The sequence below is a fragment of the Amblyomma mixtum genome, chromosome 2 (assembly GCF_055824585.1).
Source record: "Amblyomma mixtum isolate Tamu chromosome 2, ASM5582458v1, whole genome shotgun sequence".
In the NCBI taxonomy this organism is placed as follows: Eukaryota; Metazoa; Arthropoda; class Arachnida; order Ixodida; family Ixodidae; genus Amblyomma; species Amblyomma mixtum.
This window is the reverse complement of record NC_143013.1, coordinates 164,363,957-164,374,412: the sequence shown is the minus strand read 5'-3', so window position 1 is coordinate 164,374,412 and position 10,456 is coordinate 164,363,957. Positions and strand designations below refer to the sequence as shown.

At 44.0% G+C, this 10,456-nt stretch overlaps 1 pseudogene; it reads left to right on the top strand.

Annotated features, from left to right (window-relative positions):
- Positions 1–1,278: 1,278 nt before the first annotated feature.
- On the top strand, positions 1,279–3,972 carry LOC149361463 (uncharacterized; annotated as a pseudogene).
- The last annotated feature ends 6,484 nt before the right edge of the window (positions 3,973–10,456 follow it).

Below are 10,456 nucleotides of genomic sequence, written 5' to 3'. Positions count from 1 at the left end.
TTTTATTCACCGCATTATTTACAAAATAATAACAAAAGTAGTTCTTTTTAGATTTTTTTACTACTTTTTTTGTAAAAAATGCGCAGATTTTTGCTAATAAAAGCGTCTTTTAGAGGGAAGTTTGGCATTGTGGACGCGAGGCGACGCTGTGCTATTACAAAATTTGAGGGGGAAAAGGGGAGCGAAACGCTGACAACTCGTGCTTCAAACGCCGCACGCGGCATGCGGTCGAAGATTGGCTCTCTCCACGTCGCCGTAGGCGCCTGCATTCCAGCCACTGTACCTACCACGGAGGAAAAAAAACTTTCTTCTTCCATGGTACCTACGCTAAAAAAAAAGAAATAGAAAAAGTTGGGCAACTTTTTGTACGCTTCTGGTCAATAATTTACCGCTAATAAAAAGTCACCGAACAACAAAACTAAGAGCTAATGTGAGCAGAAAATATTTGCCTTCATTTACACTTTAGGTCGTTTCGTAGTCAGCTTTGATGCTGACCGACAGAGCGCTCCATAGCCTCTTGCGTAAGAGTGCTCTTCGTGTTCTTCACGCTATACCTATACACACACACGCACGCCTTGTGTTGTGTGCTTATTCCCATCGGTGCTCCAGCACAGTGGGCTCCTATCGTGAAAGTGCACGACGTCGACAGTTTGACGCTGCAACAAACTTAGCTATGCCACAGGCGCCGCGGCAACGCTACAGGCGCTATTTCCAGCCTGGATCCACTGCGAAGGTGCCCAAGTAGACTGTCTGCAGCCAACGCCAGAAGGCCAAAGCGTCCCAGGCTAGCAGTGCTAAGGTACCGGTGAAATTTGTAACCCCGCGCTAACGTTCGTGTTTGTAGTAGTAGGTGTCGAGGTGAAGCGTTAGGAGCTAATTTCATTTTTTTACACTATTTCAGGAAGCATCGCCGAACCCCGACAGCCAGACTGCGCATTTGGCTGGAGAAATTGATTCTGCGGACTGCGCGACTGAAGTGTCTTCTCAGCACCGCTTCGATGACACTGCTTTAGGTGCCTCCTCTAGCACAAGTGCATCCGTGAGCTGCCAGGAACTGGAAGCAGTGCGAGCAGTAGCGATGCTCATGCACCTTGTGAAGGTCATGCCGCCATCTCTAGCAGTGATAGCTGTGCTTCTGAGCAGAATTCTGATGTGAACTCTGACTGTGAGGCTCCACCAGACAGCCTGAGTGAAGAAACTGATGCTGACGCCGTAGATGACTCTCAGGATTTCACGGGAAATGACAGTTCTTAAGGGTCTGACTTTACTGATGATTTCATGAAGAACTTTGAAGCTCTCTCAAAAGAAACCCTACCGCACCAATCTACAACCAAAGCGCAGGCACACCTCCTTCCCCTTGCATACATTGTAACCTCGGGACTGACATGGGCACAAGTGAGAAGGCTCTTGGTGCTTATAAATGCTCTGTTTGGCTGTCAAATAGTGCCAGGAAGCACATATTTGCGAAGAAAGTTCTGGAAGAAAAGGAAGTGTGCACTGACATTCCACTTCTTTTGCCACTCTTGCCATGAATACCTTGGAAACTCTCGTGATGTTGGAATAGGAACGCCAGTGACCTGCAAACCATGTGGTGTGGTAAAAACATTCCAAAGCCTGATGAGCATCGGAAGTTTTTTTGTTATGTTTAACATCAAACAACAGCTGCTTGACCTTGAGCGGCGCACAAGTAATGTTCTGTTCAACAATCTCCGCAAGTTGTCAAGCCAGCCACTTACACTGGGAGTGTACGCAGACATCACTGATGGCGATCTGTATCGCAGGATAAGGAAACAACTGAATATGACCTGGAGCGACCTCACACTTACATTTAACACAGATGGTGCTCCAGTTTTTGAATCGAGTAAGAGCACCATTTGGCCAATTCAGTTCATGGTGAATGAACTTCCAATTCAAATTCGGTGGAAAAATGTAACGATTTCAGCCTTGTGGTTTGCAAAGACGCATCCACCCATGAATATATTCATGGCAAGGTTTGTTGACGAAGTCAACAAGATAGGTAGACTTCTGTGGTCCCATGCAGGTGCAGCTGTTACATCAGCAGTTCACGCCCTTGTTTGCTGCGTGGACTCACCTACAGGAGCAGCCCATTTAAATGCAAATCAATTTATTGGCTATTTTGGCTGCAGCTGGTGCTTGGAAGAAGGGACAGCTGTTGATGGTAAGTGTTTCTGAATGCAAGAAATTCATTTTTTTATTTGTTTCAGTCTCTTCCTACTGAACAAGTGCTTGCTGCAGTTAGTTTTGCATTAGAAACTGTATGCTAAATGTAATGTGAAAACACTTCTAGCGAACCATAATCATAGACTGGAAGCCAAGTGGATTTCAGCTGCCATTGAAGTGCCATTTGCATGGCTCAATGACTGCTGTCCTAATTACAAAAATTAAGAGGCAACAAAGCATGTTTTGGCTTGCTGATGTTGTGAAGGTGAGGTTAGCTTACCCGCAAGTGTAATTTTGCCCTGTTTTTGCCACAAAAGGGTCATAGCTTTTCACATCTTTTTCTTTGTGAATGCTATGCCTTCCAAAAGATTTACGATGCTATGTAAACTGTGTAAACTGTTAACTGTGTAACTGCATTTTGGTGCAATTTGCAACTTATCCATAAGATACATTTATTACTGTTCAACTGTCTTATCTACATTACTGAAATGACGCTTACTTTCATGAATGCATATTTATAGGCGTGGTGAAGTACCCATGGCACGACCAAGCAACACCTGACAGGACCCATGGAGCTGTGGCCCAAACAATGATTCAGGCAGCATGTCAGAAGAGGCCAGTCAATGTATTAAAGGGGCCTTCTCCACTCATGCGGCTGAAAGGCTTCGATCTTGTTTGGGGTCTGCCTCCTGACTATATGCACTGCATCCTAGAAGGCGTCACAAAGCAGCTGGCAGATATGTGGCTCTCAGCAACTGGGTCGCAATACTATATTGGGCGCCAGCTGAAATATTTAGATGCGAGGCTATGTGTCCTTAAACCACCTATAACATTTTCAAGAACAGGCCGACCCCTTTCAGAACGTTCATTTTGGAAGGCTACAGAATGGAGGTACTGGTTGCTATTTTATAGCGTTCCTTGCCTTTCTGGTGTGTTGCCCAGGGTTTTTCTGATACATTTTTCTCTATTTGTTCGAGCAGTCTTTTTGCTGTTGAAAGATGTTGTCTCATCAGATGATGTGTCGGAAGCCGAAGCCTTGTTCTTGAATTTTGTGAAGCAGATGAACAAGTTGTATGGCACTGTCTCTATGACATTCAATGTTCACCAGTTGGTGCGTGTCGCAAATGCTGCACGTATGTTCGGGCCCATAAGGACGTTCTCAACCTTCCCTTTTGAGGATGGGAATGGGCATGCACTGGAGCTTATTTCAGCCAGTAAGCTTGTGCTGGTACAAGTAGCGGAGAGGTGCATCATGCGCCAAACATACCACGATCTGGAGAAGCATGTGCAGCTCACAGGCCATCTTGCAACAGCAAAAGTAAACATTGAAATGAAGTACAAAAGAACATTCCAGACTTCTGTTCTTGGAGTAGCACAACCAGCCATGTGCATGTCGTCTCAGCTTTCAGGACTGTTCAGGAAAAAGTATGGCTGTGTGCCCCCATTATCCAAATATTTTAGAGCCCAGATTGGCAGCATTATTCTTCATTCCGTTGATTATTCTGTGCCAACGAAAACTTGCTCCTCGTTTGTGAAAATGGGTAATTGCATTTACTGTTCTGTGCTTGGAATTTTTATGGTTTTGAAGGTTGCATTGCACTTCATTGTCAGGAGGTACTGACTACAGAAAATGTGTTTGACCTGCCACATCTTTTTCAGTGCCAGCATCCACCGCCTATTGAAAATCACTGTATATACTCCTCTGATGATGTAGCTATGCTGTGTGTTTATTTAACTGTGGGGAGTGTGTCATACATTTGTCAGCTGCCAAACCTGAAAGAGAGAGATTGAGCTTTTTGTCCACATTCTGTGCACTGTGTCTAGGGGCTTGACTTTTTGATTTAAACAGAAAAACTCCGATAACAGTAAGCCATGTTTTTGAAATTTGGCTTTAACCGAAAGTGGTCAGTATTCTTGGCGTGCAAGGCATAGCCAGCTGGCTGTCGAGTCTGAGTTGTACTCAGTCATAGTTAAAGATTAATAAAGTAATGATTTTCTTGGTTTCTTGGGGTTTAACGTCCCAAAGCGACTGAGGCTACGAGGGCAGTGTAGTGAAGGGGTTCCGGAAAATTCGACCGCCTAGGGATCTTTACTGTGCATTGACATTGCACAGTACACGGCCCTCTAGAATTTTACCTTCATCGAAATTCGACTGCCACGGCCAGGATCGAACCCGCGAACAAAGTAACGAAGTCGGGGACATGATGCAATGGTGGCATTGTGGAAGTAGCAGTGGAGTTGTTTGATTTTAGGTATTGCTTTGGTAGCGTACACTCCTCTGCAGACCAGGGAACACCACCTCCTCGCCACCATTTATACCTAAGTGCTGTTCCCATGTCATCAGCTGCTTAGGGCAATTAGTCTGCTAAGTAGGTTTATTAGGAGTACTTACGACACTGGCATAAAACCGTGCATGGCCGCCACGAAAAGTATCATGTTCTGGCTACTGTGATGATTTAGCGGCAATTCCATCACTATCATCCACACGTAGACCACACGATTCTCTGTCCTCTTGCTTAACCCAGGAGTGCAATCTGGCAATAACACGTCAACCTAGCTCTTGGAAGTAGACTGCCACTTGTGTTTTTGTCTGCTGGGGATCTCGTTTATGGGGTGACTTTTTGATGATGGAAGCAATTCCATCTACAAGCAACTCCAGATACTACCATTTGCACGTCAAGTAATATTCACCGAAAAAAACCTAAACTTGCGTTCTGAAATAAGATCCGAAAAGTCCAACCCCTAACTATGTCCAATGTGTGTTGACAGGTTCGATTTGTTGTGATGCTGTGCTGCCATAAAGAATATCGAATAGTTTGCAAGGGCAACCAGCTCGCTTCAAATTCCATGTATTAGCTGTGGCTTATTTATATGCTGTGATGAATACATACTGCAATTTGCTCCGTGAATAACACTGTCTATATATAGTATGTATATGTGGATCTGGAGAGGAAGCTTTGGTTTTGTGGAGTTTCATTTGCTTTTTTTACTAATGTATTAAGACAGTGCAAATACAAATATCACAATGAAATTGGAACTGTGCTAGCTAATTGTATGTGAGAAAAAGAAGTGGCCTAATGAACCCTTTGAATGGCAACTACTTATATCAGTTCTCACCTGAACAAAACACTGATTGCTTTGGTAGCTTGGCCCTTCATGTCTTGGTGCAGAATATAAAATTTCTTAGTCAAAAGTTTAAGGGTGGATGTCAATGAGTAATAATTTCTTAATGTTTTGATTTCTAGCAGGAGTAAATTTTCTTTTCAGTATGCTAGCCTTCAATATAACCAGGCTAGCAAGCTGTGTCACATTGAATACGACAGCTAGAGTTCATTTTGAATGACTTGGTTGCAAAAATCGCAATAAATAGAAATTGAGTACTGATGGAGTACATGCCAGGTGTCTACATAATGCTGGAACATAATACATATTGTAACTATTAACTATATGGCCCAGACAGTTGTGAACCAAGTGGAATAATGGCAGTTTTTCTGGTTATTTCTAGCCATACAGTACCACATATCACACTATAGCACAGTCAAAAATACTCTAATTTTAACTTGTTTCTTGCGGTCTAAGAGTGCAAATTAAGTTGCCATGTACATACCGTTTTAAGATCTGCGGTTCATTGCTGTTATGAGAATCAACTACTTAAAATTAAGAAATGTTTCCAGCTGTATTTTCACATTATACCTGCTTTGTGTTTGGAATAGACGTTATTTAGAAATTGCTGACCCATAAACCAACCAACCGCTACTTGTATCAGTGCATGAAAGCACATATGGCAAGAAAGTTTTTATGTGCTATATGCAAGTTGGCCAATGTGTTACCTTCAATATGATGACGTGACTTGTACGTCGCTAAATGGTATTCTTGTGCTGATGGTTTGCTCCCTTTCTCGCACATCTGTTAACTGTCTGATGAAGCAATGCCCTTTTATATGCTGGCATATTCAACGGTGAGCCGCAACACTTGTAAATTACTGTGCCTTGCTCGTTTATGAACCTTGTGTGTATTTAAATGTTTATGCAACCATGTATGTTTTCTGTTTGTGATGAGTATAGTTCACTATAGTGATGAGGGTACATAAAATTTTTGCATTCTTTTTGAGCATGCTGAATGTTAATGAAATTTGGTCTGAAAATGAACAGTGTATATTTTATTAAGGTAATAATAAGCCTTATCATTACCTGAGAGAGTAAATTGTCATCTCTCTTTTACTCGTATTTCACATTTTGGAAACTATACTAAGTGAAAAAAAAGCAGCTGCAGGGGGTAAGTAACGCCCAAAAGTTGTTTATTTCCACTGCAATGAACTTTCAGGTGTTGGCATCAATACTACTAAATTCTAAAATCAGTTAATATTGATATTCACATAAGACAAGTAGGAGTCGCAGTGCATTTCAGTTGGCATTCATAAAAAGTTCCAGAAGTTTGTTTCCATACCGCATGAAACTAGAATGAATCTCACACATACAGGAGATCATGACTAAAAAGGCTGGTTTGACAGGGCACGCCATCTGCCGGAAGGCGATGCAAACGCGTCAAACCAGCTGCTCGGCTCGCGTATAGCTCTCGTCTGCGACAGCTTTTCTCACAGTTGACAGCAGTTTCTTCTTAATTTCAGGAAATGCAGGCAAGTACCGACGTTTAATTACATCTCAAATAACGTAGACCATAATATGCTACCACGTGAGCGAAGTTTGCTCTCGATTAGGCCAGTAGTTTGCTCACAGGAATTTTTTAAATTCCCGCACATAAAAACGGAATTCTCTGTATATACACCTTCCTAATACCGCAAAAAGCTGTGCAGCCGCAGAAAAAAAAATACAATGTATGGCCTTTTGGCGACTTACCTGTCATGTGTATGATTTTCGCATCGTAGTAACCGCCAGCGGTGAAGTCGTCGCCGCACCAGTAGACGCTGTAGTTTTTTCCAGGATCGAAATCCGCGACGTTCTTTGGTTCAAATGACTGAACTTTAGTGTGTTCATCAACAGCAGTTGTATGATCACACACGTACTCACAGTAGACGAACATTTCGGGAACAATTAACACGAACCGCAAATGCGCACTAAGTTTGCAGCGCGACGCGCATTGATTTGACAATGGACGCATCTCAACTACGCGGCCAAAACTATAAGGCGTGCACAGGCTGTCATGCATCATGCGCAGCAAAATATAGTGCCACCATACAAGTACTTTTCCCACGTAAAACGTGCTGTTATAATTTATAGCTGTACTCGTATATACATGCGTGCTTTTATGTACGAAAAGGCAAAATGTCCAAGCAACCTTGCTGAAATAGTTTAGGATTTTTTATTTCATACGAAGTACATGCAGAATTCAGTGTCGCCATTTTAGCGATTTTCCCGCTAAATTAAGTGACTTTTGTTGCCTCTTAGCGGGAAAAATGTTCGTCTAGCGGCCAGCAGATTTTTTAGCGGATTTTGAATCTTTATTTTGTGGGTCTCATTGTTTCAGCGGATTTCAGGTTGCATACGTGAAGTGGAACAGAACGAAATGAGCAATTCTCTTCGTGGGCTTCAGTAAAGAAATAGTGGCCGGCGGGTTATGTACGAGGAAGGGAATTTATCAGCGTGCCGGCCGCTGGCTCGTTGGTGTGGCCAGTTGGCGTGGGCCGTTGTATGCCACGCCTCGAAGAAGCCCACGGAGAGATTCGTAGCTTGCGCCTCTCCGCACCTGGCTGCTGTAGGGTTTCAACTGATCCTATGCATGACACTATGCATCGACCCTGCGAGGCGCGGTGAAAGGCGCCTAGGCGCCTCGGTCACTTTTGCTACGTACCCTATCTCGCAGACTACTTCGGCACCAGCATCTTCAAAAAAAAAAAAAACAGTCACTCTACACTTTGAATGCTCTCTCAGTGCTTCCTCCTTGCTTCTTTGAACAGAATAAAGTAGTCCGCTTGGTATATACCGGCATTGACTGTGGCGCTGCGGCAGAAAATAACCTATCTTAAACGGTGCGCACGAGCATGGGAGATATCATGGCAAAAAACGACGAATGTGCAGTACGCTCAAAAGTTTCTATAGACGAATGGCTTAAAGACCCGGGTCTGAGCAGCTGGCTCCTCTGCAAGAAAACACCCACTGGATTGAAGGTTGCTGAATGTAAGTTTTGCAGGTGCCAACTCGGATCCAAGTACAACGAACTGAAGGCTCACAAAGATACAAAAAAACACCAGAATGATACTAGGATATTGGGCCCGTCAGCATATTACATTCCCAAAAAGAACTGAAACCAATGCCGTGAGCACAGCAGAGGGCAGGGCCGCGTTGTTCATAGCTGAACACTGCAGCACTGCCGACTATCTGGCGGAATTAATCAAGAAATCATTCCCAGACAGTGCGGCTGCCAGAGACTGCCGAATGAAGAGGACAAAATGCGCTGCAGTGGTTAAAATGTTCTGTACCCGCACTTTAAAGAGGACCTTTCATCAGACATTGGCAACAGCAAATACAGAATCATTGTTGACGAATCAATAACTGACATATCAGTAACAAAATATTTGTCAATGTATGTCATTAAGCACAGTGAAGCAATGTCGTCACTTGTAACAACATTCCAGTCCCTGTTCGTGCAAAGAACATGCGATGCGCGAGGCAATGTAAAAATTTTTGAAAGTGTTCGCTGAAGCGCCCGGTACAACAAACCTATGAAGAATAGCCCTTGCGGAGTACTTTTTATATGGGTTATTGCGGACTGTGTATTTGACGAGAACAGGATTATCTTACAGCCTACTTATGTTTGGTGTTCTTTACTCACGCCTTTAAACAAAATTGCTGGAGGAACGCTCGCAGGAACGATGCGGTACAAGCTGCCCTGAACGCTGCCAACGAATGTTGCTCAAAAAATAATCTGACTGAACGCTTGAAGAAAATGCTGTTTCCTCCTAGCCACAGCAGCCGGATAAAATATGCCACCTTTTCCTTGACCTCATGTTCATGGCTGGTTGTGATACGCGCACAAGCAGACGCCGCTTCAAACGGCGATGCGCATTCTGGTTTGGTTTAGTTTGGTTTATGGGGTTTAACGTCCCAAAGCGACTAGGCTATGAGAGATGCCGTAGTGAAGGGCTCCAGAAATTTCGACCACCAGGGAACCAGAGGTTCTCTAACGTGCACTGACATCGCACAGTACGCGGGCTTCTATTATTTCGCCTCCATCGAAATTCGTGGGGTTTCGTTTTTGCTTAAGGAATTCCTTTTTTTGATCACAGTTCTAACTCTGGATCGCAAAATTTGCTTGCATTTCTAAGACAAGGAAAGACGCAGTGCAAGTATTTTTACATCTAGCATCGCAGTACATATTAGCGGATATTTTGGTGTTTTCCAAAAATGTTTAGCGGATTATTAGTGGATTTTTGAACACATTTTGGTGGAATGCTCGGAAATAGAGGAGGCAACACTGCACGTGGTGGCGGCATGGTGGCGGGGAGATCGCTTTTGCAGCAAAGGGAGCCAGGGAGTGACAGTACAGTATTTAGAGGCGTGACGGGCGTAGCATCTGCTGAAGATTCAACGAGCGGGAGCGGTTTTCGGCACCGGGCGTATTAGCAGCCAACTTCGCGATGTCACAGAAGTCACGAAAGCGCTACATGCAATACTTGGAACCTGGTTCAAACGGAAAAATTCCCAAACAAACCCTCTGCAACATCCAGAACAGACGCAAAAGGGGTGCCGTTAAGGTATGTATAGATTATGTGCGCGCGCGTGCTTGCGTGCGTGTGTGTGCGTGTGCGTGTGCGTGTGCGTGCGTGTTTGTGTGTGTGTGTGTGTGTGTGTGTGTGTGTGTGTGTGTGTGTGTGTGTGTGTGTGTGTGTGTGTGTGTGTGCGTGTGTGCGTGTGTGCGTCTGTGTGTAAGTGTGTGCGCGTGTATGCAGTGTAAGTTAGCGTCTGTAATTAAATAAGGTGCGCACAGACAGTTGAAATCGGGAACAGCGAGCCTCTACTGGGTCACTGAATACTAGAGCGCGCAAAATTTTCCACACAAACTCTGCAACATGCAGAACAGATCGACTCAAAAAGTATACCTATCGTATGTGCGCATGCGTTTACCTCAGCGTTGAATTAAAGACCGAGAAGACACTTTGAAACGTAGCGGCAAAACGAGAGAGTTAGCCTTTAGAAGTTTGCTTAGAAATAGCGCGGAGACCGCTGTGCGGTAGCTAGGTATGTCTTATCTGTAGATCTTCTCCAGCGGCGAATTCTTTTCTGTCCGCGTTTCATTTGATGGCTACTGTAAAAAGGTA